This window comes from Podarcis vaucheri, assembly GCF_965113315.1.
Source record: "Podarcis vaucheri genome assembly, chromosome: 8".
Classification (NCBI taxonomy): domain Eukaryota; kingdom Metazoa; phylum Chordata; class Lepidosauria; order Squamata; family Lacertidae; genus Podarcis; species Podarcis vaucheri.
Genome location: NC_138766.1, coordinates 2,869,797 through 2,885,314, shown reverse-complemented (window position 1 = coordinate 2,885,314; position 15,518 = coordinate 2,869,797). Strand labels below are relative to the sequence as shown.

Here is a 15,518-nt window from a genome sequence, read left to right as displayed (position 1 = left end):
AGATTTATTGAATTCAAATATATTGTCTGACCAATAAAGTTATCTTTCATCAGATAACTATTACTGAGATCTAAAAAACCAGAAAACTCAGTCAGCATCCACCAGGTTCTTAATTGATTCCACCAACCCTCGTTCCACGCATGGATATCCTGAGACAGATTTTTTTTGGCAAAGGTTTTTATTATTATTTCATTTTATAATGTATATAAAATAGAGAGAACAATTATCACAGACAAAAAATGAAAGATGAAAAACAAAACTATAAAATAGGCACATAGAATGAGTAGTTGCATATATTTTAACAAAGTCTAAGTAAAGACGTTATCAGATCCTCAAGTCTAGCTCCAGATTTGCCAGCCTTGTGACGTGGGTTGTCTTGGAAATGATGCCAAAATCATATAAAAAGTATCTGGAGGTCCTTGTCCATCTGCCATGAATGCTTTAATTGAGATTCCTGCACTGCAGGCGGTTGGACTAGATGACCCTTGGGGGTCCCTTCCAACTCTACAGTTCAACAATTCTACGATTCTATGAAATCTCAAAATAATGTGTGATTTTCTCCATAACAGCTATATTCCAGAGTGATCAGTACCAAGTGTCCAATGTAAGATTTAGGGCTGTTAGATGGCTGGTATTTTTAAAAGCGTAAAATAGGGCCAAGTAATGCCTACAATTGACTGGACTACATAGGCATTGCCATCCAAACACACAGACTGAGGATTCTCATGATACTAAGAGGGCTGGAATTTTTCAAGTAACAAAATAATTGGGAACAGCTCTCCTTGTTGACAGAAATTAATATCCATGGGACCTGCAGGGAAGCTGGGAAACAGATACAGTACTTTATCTGACAAGTGAACAAAAAGCTGAATAACTGGGTGAAACAAGACGGAAGATTTCGCAAGATTCCCAATTTCCGTTATCTCTTCTCTGACACTAATGCAGGGTCAGAAGGGCATTTACCTTCATCCATGTCATTCACATTATATTTACCTGTGGAAGCAGACAAAAGAGTCAGTTTATGCTCCTTCCTGGATGATTTGCCACTAAATCGGTCCCCGGGCTCCATCTCAGGGCCCTGGGCAAGAGGGGATGTGAGGGTGGGAGAGAGGAGGAGGTATGGCTGCTCCCTCTCCTGAGCCCCGGAGCCTGAGATGCTGGCTGGAGTCAGGAGCTAAAAGGGGGCACCTGGCAGGGGCTGCCACCTGGTGGAGTGGGGCAAGACCTAAGAGTTCCCACCACCACACGCAGAATCATAGGGTTGGAAGGGGCCACAAGGGATTATCCAGTCCAACCCCTTTCAATGCAGGAATAGTTCACCCAACACGGGGCTCGAACTCACACCCCCCAGATTAAGAGTCTCCTGCTCTGCCAGCTGAGCTACCCACCCACCACATAAGACAGGGGGAAACAAACTGCTTCCCAGGGACGTCAGCTGGATTTCCTGGGCCGGCTGCGCTACATATGGATTGGGCTGCCTGCATCCCCACATCCCACAATCTACTGAGTGACGAGACCTGCTGCTTATGGACATAGTATATTAACTGAGCCCAGGCTACCTCGCAGGGCTGTTGCAAATATAAGAGTGGGGGTGGGGTGGGGAACACAAGCAAGCTTGACACAAGCAAGCAAGCTGGGTGGGAAATCAAGAAAATCAAGAATGTACAGCAAGTTGCAACAAATTTGTGCAGTTTCACAACTCTCAGCAAAACACATATATACACGCAAAACATTTTGTCCACCTCAAAAAACAAAACAAAAACCCCTTGTATTAAAGTACAGCTTTTAGGAATGTTAACTTGCTGCAGCTGTAAGGTATTTCATTATTTTATAGGTGCATTTGCCAATTCATTTTGCATTATTCTTACCCACCCTCCTAAGTACACACACCTCTCTCTGTATATAAATAAATAACAGCCCACTGATGACAAGCAGACCAGTAGTGGTTGTGGAGAGGTAGAAGGGACCTCAAGGGTCATCTAGCCCAACTCCCTGCAATGCTGGAATCTCAACTAAAGCATCCACGACAGACAGCCAATCTGTTATGGAAAACCAGAGGCAATGCCAGTAAGAAGGAAACCATTTATTTCCAGGGAGTTACTTTGGAAAAGTAAAACCAGTCAACTGTGCTTCATTCTGTAAAGAAAGAAGCACACTTGGGAGTGAATTAAATCATGCTGACACCAGGAAAGTGCTTTAACAAACATGTCCCCCCCCCCTCCATCCATCCAGCTTCTCCTGGTGCTCTGGGAGGGACTCCAGGTAGGAGTGTCAGCATCCCATCCTCCGATTGCCTAGCAACCGCGATCAAGTGTCCTTAGCAACGGCGCCCTCTGGCCAGCGCCAAAGCCCTCGCGCTGTCTCTCCGCGGGCTCTGCTCTAACTTTCTTCAGAAATGTCTGGATGTGTTGGTGGCCTTGTCTCCCTCCGCCGTCTGTCAGCGCCCCGGCTCCTCCTCTGGGGAGAAGGCTACCCCTCCCCGCGGAAGTTTCCTTCACGCCCTGAAACGGGGCAACCCTACTCCGTAACCCGCAGCACGTCTGAAGCCCGCGGGCGCGCTGCACGCGGGAGAGACGCCCGGTCTCCCGGGGAAGCAGGCGGCCGCCGCGACGGGCACGAAAGGCAGACGTCACTGGCTCCTAGCCGGAGAGAGAGAGGGAGGTCTCTGAGCAGCGCGGACCTCGGACGCGGAGGCGGAGCGGGAGGGCGGGCCGGGCCGCCCCTGTGGGCGAGCCCGAGGGAGGGGCGGGAAGGGGCTCCGCCGGCTCCAGCCTCCCCCTCGGGGGAGGAGGAGGAGCGGCATCCGCGGCAGCAGCAGCAGCCTCAGCCTCCGCAGCCTCCCTGCCGCCTCCGCCGGGACCTGCTGCGGGCGCGCCTGGTCCTGCGCTGCCGCTCGCTCGCTCGCGCCCCGCGGATCCCGCTCCGGACGGCGCCTCCCGCCGCCTCGACCCTTCCACCGCCGAGCCTCGCCAGGATCCCCGCCGGGCGCTTTATGAGCGCGGAGGTCCGGCAAGCGCCGCCGCCGTTGCTGCTGCCGCTGCCGGGGCTGCCCCCGGGGCTCTCCGCAGCTGCCGTCGGATCTGCCCTTCGGCGACAACCACGCGGCGCGGGCCCCGCTATGGTGCTTCCCCTGGGGTAAGTACCCCGTCCGCACCCCCGTCTCAGTACATCCTTGGGATTAGAGAATGGGAGAGTGGGAAGGGTCCCGGGGGTCATCCAGTCCAACCCCTGCAATGCAGGCAATTTCCCGGGGGCCGGGGTCTTCTTCGCGGGAAGCGGCGTCGGATCATTTCAGTTACCTTCCTTGATTGCTCGCAAGGCAAGCCCGGGTAGATTTCCGCGGGGTTTACTCGTGAGTAGCCCTTCCGAGGCTCGCTTGATCGGGCTTGGATGGCGTTGCCAGGGGAAGGAGCGGGCGGGGCGGGGGGCTCTCGTGTGGAAAGGACACTTGGCGTTCCCCGTGCAAAGCTGCTCCCGACGGGGCGGGGGAAGGAGGGGCGGGGAGCAAGGGGCGTCTGCGTTGCGCGAGGAGCGGTCTCTGGCCGCGGATGTTGCGCGGTGACGAGGAGCCCTTGTGTGGCCGGTTCCTCTTTGCGGGAGAGCACGTCGGAGCAGAGGGGAGCTGCTCGCGAGGGGGAGGGAGGCGGCGAGGCGGCGGGTTTGTGCCCTGCGCTCCGCGGAGGCTTCGGAGGTCGCGCCGTCGGTGTTCTTTTCACTTTACCGTTTCCTGCACCTTCTGGACTCTCGCTGCGGGAGTCTGCGCCCTGACCGGCAGGGGGCGCCCCAAGGAAGGCTCCAGAAAAGGTTCCTTGGGCAGCTTGTTGGGGGGGGGGGGGACACGCGCCAAAAAACCAGATTGATTTGAGAGGGAAGGTGGTGGAGTCAAAAGCCAAAGGGTTTGCGCAGATGTTCTCCATTATGCAGAACCGTCCTTGATGTTATCTGGCACTTCTGATCTTTGAGGAAGGGAGAAGGGAGATTTTGGCTGGCTAAATTGCCTTTGAAGAATCAAGTTAAATTTCTGACTTGGCTTCTATAATGCTGCGCTCATTAAGCAAAAGGATAGAAACCTGTGCCTTGCATTTAGCAACTGGAATTGCTAAATTCCTTGCAGGCAACTGAGGGATCCACTTGGGAGAAGGCAAATTTATTTCCTTTTTACTACCCTACTGAGAGCCTACTAGCCTATGTTTCTATGCTGACCGCAGGCGATGGAGCTTCTTTTCTCTGGAAGTTTTTATTTTTCAGCCTTGTAACTTTTGTGAACCCACCTACAAGACAGCTTAAAAGAAGATAGTAAGCTTAGGCTCTTTGGGGCTTGTTCCTAGTGTTGCAGTCTAAGACAACCAGCACCTAAAATCCTGTCCTATTTACTTCAGTCTGACAGAGCAAAGTGCCTTAGAGCAAGTCCCATCACTGGCCCATCTAGCGGAGTGGCGTCTACACAGGCTGGCAGCAGCTGCCCCTAGTTTCAGACAGGGAGCCTTTTCCAGCCTTCTCTTACCTGGAATCCACTACCTGTCTGGGAGTTTGAGCTCTGGCCCTTCCTGCTCTAGAGGAATCAGAGGGCATATGTTGCTATTATAACAATTCCATAAAATTCAAAGCCCTTTCCGTTTGCAGGCTGACTCTGGCCCATTTGATAGTCCTTTCTTGAAAACAGGCGTAGCACAGAGGACCTCAGGTAAGCCAATTGTCAGGGGTTGTAGGAGCTGTAATCTGGAGGGTAGTAATAATAATAATAGTAATAATAATAATAGTAATAATAATAAATTTATTGTTTATTCCCCAGCCACCCTGGGTGGTTGCCAACTGAATAAGAAAAACACAATAGGTTAGTTACACCTGATTCCGCCACACCTGTGTTTGTTTCCTTTTAACTAAAATGATTCATTGGGGAACTTGCATCAAACATTAAATAAGAAGACATTACTGTTTATGAAAAACTATCACAGTAGCATGAAATTAATAACTCTAGAAAGAAGAATCCTTTTATCAAGAGTCCGTTTATCCTTAAAGCAGCATACTTTTGATCAGTCAACAGGCAAAGACTCAGGCCGGCCTTTCCTGGCTGCATTTTTTTGGTCTTGGGTGCAGGGTTAGAAACCAAGAGATATGAGCTAGCTAGGCTATGAATGGCTCCTCAAAACAAGGTTACAGTCTCCAAAACGGAATGTCTAGTTGCCCTTTTGGGGCATGACTGCTCTAAAGTCTTATTTTTCAAATGATGGTCTGACTGTGATTGATTCTCAGTTAAACATCTCACCAGTTCAGAGGACACCCTTGAGCTCAGTTAAGAGCTTTGAGAACTTAAAGAAGAAAAGTCACTTGATCCAGGGACAGTCCACATATATATTGGCCTATTCTGACCTCTTTTTCTTAACGTCGATACAGACCTTTCATCATGTATAAATATTCTTCACAACTGTGAGCGGGGTAAGTGAAGACAAGTGACAACAATTAACTATAACGTCATTCAGTGCTTCTGTTCAGGCTGCACAGAAGAAGCATTTTGTTTCCTGAAATTCATTCTGATTGTGCAGATAAAATATAACCGAGAGAATTCTACAGAATGTGAAAACAGTCCCGATCCGAGGATCCGCAGGCAGGCACCTCCAGCTGCCAGGTGTCTTCCTGGCGCCCAGGCATCTTCGCTTGGTTGCAGGCGCTAAGAGCCAGGGCAAAATGCCCCCGGCAGCTGGCTAATTTCAAACACTGCTTGGGTGGACTAGATGGGATTTGGGTGCCGGCATTTTAAAAGCCATGCTTCATTGTTTACATGTATTGTGAAGTTTAATATACATGCTAACTAGTTGTGTGACCCTCGAGCAAAAGACATCTGAAGGCAGCCCTGTTTAGGGACGTTTTTAATAGTTAATGCTGTATTGTTTTTAACACTCGATTGGGAGCCGCCCAGAGAGGCTGGGGAAACTCAGCCAGATGGGCGGGGTATAAATGATAAATTATTATTATTATAATAATAGTGAATTACTGCTTGCATATTATGCTGTGGAGTTTCAAGCCTATGTATCTTGTGTCACCAAGCACATGTGTTAGCGCATGCATGCATCCCAGTGGCTGGCTTTACGCTTGATTCCTGTATTCTCCCCTTGGTGGGTTCAGTTGTTGAATGATGAAGATGCCCATATAGATATTGTCCATGTGTGGCTTTGATAAACAACTGCTTGTGAACTCTTGTCATGCAGGACTTTGTTTGAATAAATACTTACTACCAGCGCACAATTTTGTTTCTGTGTAATGTGGGAAATAACTTTTATTATACACCATCTGAAGCCAGAATACCAGTTGGGTTCTGCTTGCTCATAAAATAGGTATCTCCTTGTGTAAGAGGCCCCAGAGACTGTTTTGATTTATTGGCCTTTAAATCTTCAGAGAATAACCTGACGTATTGTGCAAATGGTCCTTATTGTGCCGAGTACTGAACTGATAAATGAGTATCAGTTTGTTGCCAAGTGTAAATGCTAAATTTAAACAGAAAAGAATCCTTATGGCATTTTAATTGACAGAAAATGTGCTGGTTCGCATATCCCAGAAAACAAATTGATTAGCTAGATTTATAAGTTTATATCTAGCCAATATCCTAACGTTTTCTAGAAGCAAATAATTGAACCTTTAAGAAACAAGTGGTTGTGGTTTTCTTAAGGGGTGGTTATAAGAACCACATATTTCTGAAGTGTTCAGATTTAAATAGCATTCTATTAAAGCATACATGCTTGGGGCAGAATGATTTTTATTTTTTAAAATGTCAAGCTGTATAATTCAAGCAGCCCATTAGTAAGTTCCATGAAAGATGAGGCTCACGCATTTGGAGATGGTGCTTGAGTTTTTGGATAGGTGGTAATTTAAATTTTATAATTTCCCTCCTTCTGGGCATATATTCTTGCAGTTCTTTGAATTAGCTGATGAGAAAACCACTGTATTATGTGTGCTCCTTCTTTCTCTGAAGCACCTCAGAGATGCAAAGTACAAACTGTGCGCATGTTCAGTAGGATCTCCTCAAAGATTACAAATGGGACAAATTTGTTTTACAAATAAACAGTGTCACCTTTTATTCTCTTATTTGAGCAGAGTGGAGATTTTTTAAAAATGCTGAATTTCCTGTAGGTCTTATTCAATTATGTTTTATTCAGAGCAGACCCACTGAAGGGAACATGACTCGGTTGGGGTCATTAATTTCAATAGGCCTACTCTGAATAAGACATAGTTGCCTGCCACCCATGGTTTTGGCTGATTCCTCTGCTACTTCTGTTTTACATCCCTTTTATATCACTACAAGTGGGAGCTGCAACTAACTGTTGCAGTGTGAAGCATTCCATTTTAGGATTTCTGGAAGAAATCCTTTCCTTCAGGCACTGCATCATATTCTCCATCTCTTCCAGTTTTCTTTCTTGTTTCATAGAATCATAGAATCCTAGAGTTGGAAGAGACCACAAGGGCCATCGAGTCTAACCCCCTGCCAAGCAGGAAACACCATCAGAGCACTCCTGACATATGGTTGTCAAGCCTCTGCTTAAAGACCTCCAAAGTAGGAGACTCCACCACACGCCTTGGCAGCAAATTCCACTGTCAAACAGCTCTTACTGTCAGGAAGTTCTTCCTAATGTTTAGGTGGAATCTTCTTTCTTGTAGTTTGGATCCATTGCTCCGTGTCCGCTTCTCTGGAGCAGCAGAAAACAACCTTTCTCCCTCCTCTATGTGACATCCTTTTATATATTTGAACATGGCTATCATATCACCCCTTAACCTCCTCTTCTCCAGGCTAAACATGCCCAGCTCCCTTAGCCGTTCCTCATAAGGCATTGTTTCCAGGCCTTTGACCATTTTGGTTGCCCTCCTCTGGACACGTTCCAGTTTCCCCAACAGAGTCTCACTATTTCATGGTCACTGAGTGTACTCAGGCCTCATTCGGCTATTTGGGATGGGTGGTTTCTTTTCTTTTCTTTTTTAGAATCGTAGAATCGGAAGGGACCCTGAGGATCATCTAGTCCAACCCCCTGCAAGGCAGGAATTTGCAGCTGCCCCTTCCTGGGATTGAACCTGAAACCTTGGCATTATCAACACCAATGTTGATAATGTTCTAGGCAACTGAGCTCTTGAGCAAGTTCTTTGCTCCCTTAGATTTTCCCTCCTAAATATTTTTTTTAATCTCCTGTAGACATTGGAGTTACTCTGAACATGCTGATACCTTCCTCTTGTTCCTCAGTACTGTTCATCACAAAACTGCAGGCACTCTGCACTCAAGTTTGCTTTTGGAGGGAGTTGTTGTTCTTTTAAATGTGCAATTATGTTAACTGCTATGGGAGGCTTTTACTCAAACAGTGGGGCATAAATGTTTCAAGCAAGTAAATAAATAACCAACAAGCAAGCAGCACTTTGTTTCCGCATGGGCTTGGTCAGACATATAATTTCTGAAGTAGGGTTAAGGGCCAGATCACACATGCGCTGATGTATCTAAGTGACTGCAGCATTGAGTGATGCCTTACTTTCCATGATCTGGATGCTGTGCTTCTGTGTAAGACTGCATTAGCTGGTCAAGCACTTGCATGCTGCTACCTTGGTCGGTCCAAAGACTCATTCCCTCATTCTCAAAAACCTGCTGCTGCTGAGATGAGATCAAAACATTTGATGAGCAGCTATTAAATCCTGCCACCTTGGCTGAGGAAGCCTGTTCCATCATGGAAAAAGATGTGTGCAGCCAAGGCAGGATGTAACCCTGCGCTCCTGGCCATCTGCTGACGGCACCAGTGAATTGGACTTGCGGTCTGAAGGTTCCTCACTCCCACTGCAGGCAACCATGGCAGAGCCAGGCATCCCATAGGAGAAGCTCAAGGCTTCCCGTGGAAAGGGGTGCCCAGAGGCCATGCGCTGGCAGAGGTAGAAGGCACAGTTTGGTCTGAGCGGAGTGGGATGAAGGGAGGTTGTAGGGATGGGCAGTGGAGCAAGCAGGCTGGAGGCAGCGCAAGGAGACAGTGAGCCAGATGGGCAAGGGACAAAGGTAGCCCCTTTCTCAGGCCAGAAAGCCATTTCCACGAGCTTTTGTCTCCAAACCAACTTAGGGAGAGCCTGTGGCTTTTTGTGAATGATCCCATGCTGCAGTCTGCAGTGTGGCCTTATTTGCCCTCCGTCTCAACGTCTGAGCATTGCCTCTTCTGTCACAGAGGACAGCCCCCCTTCTGGAACTGCAGACCTCAGGATTTTCCAGGACCAGCTCAGCAGGCAGCATCAGCCAATGGAGCAGGAGGCTCCTGATTTGAGTCCTGGCAGGTCTTGACAAAGTCTAGCAGTTAAGCTGAGTGTCTGATCAACATTATGAGCGCTGCTTGTATTGTCGCATGAGCAAGGCATTAAAATATTTTAATTGCTAAAGAAGAGTCATGATTCTTATCCTCCCACACTCTCAAATGCCTCAGTATATGTATTTGTATTTCTTTAATATGGCATTGGGCAAGATAAAGTCACAAACTAATTTAACAAATAATGATAATAAGATAAAAATACGCTAGAGAGAATCAATTGGCTTTTTCTCTTCCATGCTACTCTCCTTTACATTCTCTTGTGAAATCGGCTATAAAACACAAGGTACATGGGTTTTGTCTTTTCCAATTTGTCTCTGCAAAGTATTGCTGACTTGAAAGAATGAGTGTTCTATCAGGCGTGCCAAAACATATTTCAAACTGACCTCTCTGTGACATATAGTTTTTGCCAGCTGTTCATGGTAGACTAGTTTTAAACATCTAGCCTGGAGCGTTGCAGGATTGACCAGCCAAGAACAGGTGGCAGTCTGCTCTTCTGAATCCCTCCAAAAATCTGAGGAATCTTGGAGCCCAAACAGGCCTTTGCAGGTAAAATTAGGTACTGAAGACACAGCCTTTCGCCAAGTTCCCCACCCTGCCTGATCAGCTCATTCTCTTGTGCCCCTCAGCAAACAGCCCTGTACAGCTTTGGAAAGCTGCCCCAAGGAATCCTTGACTGCAGGAGCTGCTGGTACACTTCCTGGGCAGATGGGCTTTTGCTGTTCTTGAAAAGCAAGTGGCGAAGGAAGGCCGAAATGCTCCAGGGAAACAGAAAAAAGACATGCATTTGTTTAAAAATATCCTCAATTGACGCTGAAAATTACCGGTAGTTCTTTGTAAAAATTAGGTGGGAAGCTATGCAGGCAGATGGGGATTTCTGTACATTTGGGTCTCTCTTTGGTCAAAAGTTTTGTGTCTCTGTCGTAGGAAATGTATACTTTTTTGTGCATTCTGCAATTTCCAGTGGTCCATGTAACTTATAAATGCATGCCTTTCTCCTAATTGGCAATGTTAATTGCATCTTGATTATTGTGCCTTTATAGTTGTTTATGATTTATTTAAAGCTTTCTCACATTCACAGATCAATAAAAACCAAGAGTATTCCTGGCTTGCAATCTAAAATACATAGCACAAAAGGAAAGGGGAATGGCGGTGGAGAAAGAAAAAAAGAAACTTGGCCGCCAACTCTTCAAGTTACAGTTCTTATAATGACTAGCTAGGATGGGATAGTTCAGGAAGCTGCTGCTAGCTGACAGAGCAAAAGGCAGCTGGTCTCATGCTGTTTTTTTCAAAAGTAATATAATATCTTAATTGTTTTATAATTACAGCTAGGAAAACCCCCACACCTTTTAAAAAGCAAAGGCAGACAAAAGGTCCTGGTAGCCTGGGGGAAGGGCGAATGAAATGTGGGGAAAGGAAATTAGTTATGGATATGAGAAGAAAACTGGAGGGTAGCAGTGGGATCAGGTGAGGGAGGCGACGGAGGAGTTTTGGTTCAGACGTGGCCCTTGAAGATTGCTTGTGGGCGGTTGCTCTGTCCCTTTATGCTCTTACGACTGAGACCATACTCTTGATACTTCTCAGCTGTGAACTTTGTTTACTTCAGCCGCTTTCAAACTGCTCTGGTAAATGCCAGGGCTGTTTGGAGACTGATCCACAGTGACTCCATCGGAGCAGGTCTTTGGGGCCAGGGTCCTGGCAGAACCAACAAGGGAGTTCTCAAAATGCAGCAGGGGTGGCTGACCACATTTTGGAGTAAGTGTGGTAATATACATTCCCTCCTGTCATGAGACCATGGGTTCCAGAGGCTAAAATTACCTGACTGCGCCATTGCTCATCTGCAAGGTTATGGATTGGAAGATCAGCAACAGCAGACAAATTTCCCGGGAAAATGGTTTGCTCACCAGTTTTCCTTCTCTAGGGTTTAGCTGCAGTTCAGAGAAGTGTGAGGTTTGCTCTCGGTTGGGGCATTCTCATTTCACACAGGGTGTTGATTCTGTGAACTTCATTCAGGTGGTGCACAGCATGTCTGGGGATTTGTAGCTGAAGACGGGGTGGCACATCCATTGCATCCAATATGCATATTGATTTGAATTGTATTTTTATTGCTGCTTTTATTTCATGAATTGCGTTGCATTGATTGCAATGCAATAAAATACAATAGATAACAGAGAAGCAATAAAAATACAATTAAAAAATCATACAGCACCTAGCACAGCACATTAGAATTGCTGCAACAGGCAGAAAAAGAATTAAGTGCCCCCCCAAAGACAATCAGCAATTTTCAGAGGGGTCCATGAGGGGGGAAAGCTTGGGAACAGCTGCCCCTGGATGTATCAGAAGCCTCTGCAGCCACAATAGAGTTTCCCTGGCAGACAAGCTGGTAAGAAACATGTTTTCTCCTGTAGTGCATTTGCTCTCTCTGGCCTTTCCTCGACCTGGGGCCCTCCATCTTGGGCTGATGGGAGTTGTAGTTCAAAACATCTGGAGGGGCAGCAGGATGAGGAAGGCTGATCTAGGCTGCCTGCAGGCCACCAACACTCAAGCAGGCAAGCGGACGGGGAGGGCAAATCTTGTTTGGACACCATTTTTTTGTGGGCAGAGATGAGTATGGATTTCTTCTTGTGGTTTCATTGATCCCAGCCTCTGCATATAATATTTGATGGAACTTTAGCGACACAGTTGAAATGGGAATGATAATGCTTGTGGTTGAAATGTGATGAATTTGTGCACCATTCTTTTTTCTTTTTCTTTTTACTGTGGAATCTATCAATATGTTTCTTTTTTTAATGTGCTGTACCTCTTATTTCTGTTGCAAAATAATGTGTGCAAATAATGCAGGTGACATGTGGTTTCGTTTCTCAGGAGCACCCCTATCTGTGGTTATTTTTAGCTACAGGTGCTGACCTCTGACAATGTTTTGCAGTGTACTCCTATCCCTAACACAGAAGTGGGCAACCTAATGCTGGATGTGGCCCTCCAAGCCTCCCTAACTGGCCCTCAGCAGTCTCCCCAGGCCATGCTCCCCCCTCACCCTGAGTTTGTTTTGTTTCATTTCTTTGCTGGATGATGATGCCCCTTTCTTCTCTGCCTGGAGGAGGTGTGTAGAAACAAAGGTGGGATTTACCTTCATTGCTCCGCCCTCTTTTGCCCTGGCCACACCCCTGGCAGGTAGTGTGGATGGGAATGGAAAAGGTTCCCCATCCATTCAAAAAACGGGTGTGTTCCTCCTCAAGGACCCAGCGAGTCTGGAACATGAGGCTTTCAGTCGGGCTTCTTCCATTTATAGACGTGCCGCCTTTCTCTTCCGAGGAGTTTGAGGTGGTGTACATGGCTCTCCTCCTCCCCATTGCATCCTCGCAACAACCCTGTGAGGTACGTTAGGCTGAGAGGTGGGGGTGACTGGCCCCAGGTTCCCCCGTGGGCTCCGTGGCTGAGTGGGGATTCCAACGCTGCTCTCTCAGGAAGAACATTAGGAAGAACTTCCTGACAGTAAGAGCTGTTCGACAGTGGAATTTGCTGCCAAGGAGTGTGGTGGAGTCTCCTCCTTTGGAGGTCTTTAAGCAGAGGCTTGACAACCATATGTCAGGAGTGCTCTGATGGTGTTTCCTGCTTGGCAGGGGGTTGGACTCGGTGGCCCTTGGGGTCTCTTCCAACTCTATGATTCTATGATTCTATTCTAGGTCCTCATCAGACACTCCAACCATTACGCCACCCTGGTTTTGGTGCTCAGGAGAAGCGAGGCATGTGGACAGAGAGAAAAATCACTTTCCCCACATCCCCTCTCCCTGCTGTGTTCGGATAGCAATGTAAATAACACATTATGGGTAGAGAAGGTTTGTGGAGAGTAGAAGGGGGAAATGTTTCCTTGTTACTTTCCTCCCTCTTGAACGTTCCCCATTTAATGCAGGGAAGGGTTCCTGCCCCACCCCAGCCTCATTGCAGGTACCACTTCAGGACACTGACTATAAGCTGTTGGGGTATGAGGAATCCCTGCTCTCCATCTTCCTCCTTTTCCCCTTCAATGTTATGCCAAATTCAGTGGGGTTTTTAAAGGAGACCTTCCTCTGGAAATGCCAGTATGGGGCATTTCATCCCCCTAATGAAGCTGGGTTATGTGGCACCTAGGTAAGGCCAGAGGCAAAGCTCCAAACTTCGCCGGGAGTTCTAGTGCCAAGATTTTGGGGTTTCAATCCCAGCTCTGACATCCCAGCCAGATCCTGGAGATCATCGAGAGGAGAGCTGTTAGTCATCTCAAAGTTACAGAGGCCCAATTTGGCTCAGCAAGAAACCAGGCATTTATCGCCACTGATCCCATGCTGTGGAACACTCTTCCAGCAGAGAAATGGCAGGCACTCCCCCTTTCGACTTTCAGGTGTCTCTGGAAGACTTTTTTAGGCCAAGAGGCCTTTGCAGCTGTTGCAGCCTGCCACTTGAATGATTATTTTCTACTGTTTTCATTGGCGCTTTATGTTTAACTGTGAACATGTATTGCTGCTGTGCAGCCAGTGTCGAAATTAGCCAGGCGCCCGGAGCATTAGGCACCTGTGACCAAGCGAAGATGCCGGGGCGCCAGGATGGCACCTGATATCTCCAGCATCTGGGGAATCATCAGATTGGGACTGTTTTCACACACTAATACCACATCCTGTAGAATTCTATCAGCTACGTTTTTATAATAATAGGGGAAAGCTCATACACAAATGTATAATTAGTTAAAATAACATACCAAAATGCATTTTAGCATGCAAATTTTCATGCAAACTTTTTTTTTAAAATTGCAAATTGATGTGGAAATGTGACAAATTGAATTTGAGATCGGAGAAGTGATAATCTGAGAGAAACCCAAATGGATAGATTTGTCCAACTATTAGCTTGACTGGGCAGGCGGGGTGGGAGCCACACAGAGACTTGGGAGGTCACTCATTCATCCCAAGGGACACCAGGGCATAGATCAGGAGGCTCCCAGTTCAAGTCCTGGCTAATCCTAAAATGCTTCAAAACTGCTGCACCTATTTATTGGCAAGAGGTTACACCTTCTTTTGGAATTCTTTGGGCAGCCTCTGAAGGGAGGACGCCTGCCACAGTTCTGTTGTCCCTGGGGGATCTGCCCAGAGGTGAACTTGCCAATAATAGTATATTTCAAAATGAGAGGGCTGGATCCAGAACCAGGTTTCTGAAATTTCACATAAATGTGCCCAATATTTGTCCCCCTAGTTGCTCCAGAAGAATAGTTAAAATTTAAGCAGACATGAAATCAAGATAAGACCTATCCAGTACTGTGATAACATCAGCAGCTGTTAAAGTTATTGGGTTATTTTGTATTTAAGAACAGACCCTGTCTGATGGTAGGCAAGCCAGTGCAGAAGATATCACTCTATATACAGAAACGTTCTTTGTGAAAGGACACAATAGAACAGAAGTATTCATTTTAATTGCAAAAATTACAGTGCTATCTGTTGTAAACACTGTTATCGGCTTATCGGTTTCCACAGTATTTTAAAGTCCTAATATTAACTGTGTAGGACTCAACGTCTTTGTTTGCAAATGCATTCATGGGCTGGAGTTGTTCTGTTGAAAACTGGGGGCGTATAAAGACATACACAGGGACAGCAGTCGGGTTGCTGTGGAGCTGCACTCAGTTTTGCTTTGGCCAAGCCCACAATGATTCCTGCAGGACTTGGCTTAGAAAAAACCAATGCAGCTGATTTCCAACAGAAGGTAGCTTGGCTCAGCACAGATTGGAGTGCCTTTGTGACATCCAAACATTACCCCCCAAAAATTTTTAAGACCCCAAACAAATGTTTAATAAGATAAATTTGCAAGAAGTATATATAAAAAGGTTGATGCACAGAGTTAGAAACTCAGATATATAAGCAAGGGGCCAAATGGTTCCTTAAACCAAGGTTACAGTTGGCAAAGCAGAATGTCTAGTTGCCCTTTTGGGGCATGACTGCTCTAAAGTCTTATTTTTCAAATGATGAATGGACTCAGATTGATTATCAGTTAAACATCTGGCTAGTTCAGGTGACAACCTTGAGGTCGGTTAAAAACTTTGAAAACTTAAAGAAGAAAAGTGACTTTCCAGGGACAATTCTGGATGGCTTTGTTTGATTACATTTATGTTTTGCTTGCTTGGTTTTTCACTTCTGTTTTGTTATATTTGTAAGCTGCCTTGATCGTCTTATGGTGGAAATGTAAGAT

At 46.5% G+C, this 15,518-nt stretch overlaps 1 protein-coding gene across 2 annotated transcripts in view; it reads left to right on the top strand.

Moving 5' to 3' along the window:
- Positions 1-2,862: 2,862 nt before the first annotated feature.
- Positions 2,863-15,518, top strand: part of SEMA5A (semaphorin 5A) — a 133,584-nt gene continuing 120,928 nt past the window's right edge. Inside the window, exon 1 of one of the 2 annotated variants that reach the window (XM_082234246.1) lies at positions 2,863-3,135. The gene's annotated coding sequence lies outside the window, so the exon portion shown is untranslated. The remainder of the gene's footprint in view (positions 3,136-15,518) is intronic. The other variant, XM_082234244.1, reaches the window with a different exon arrangement.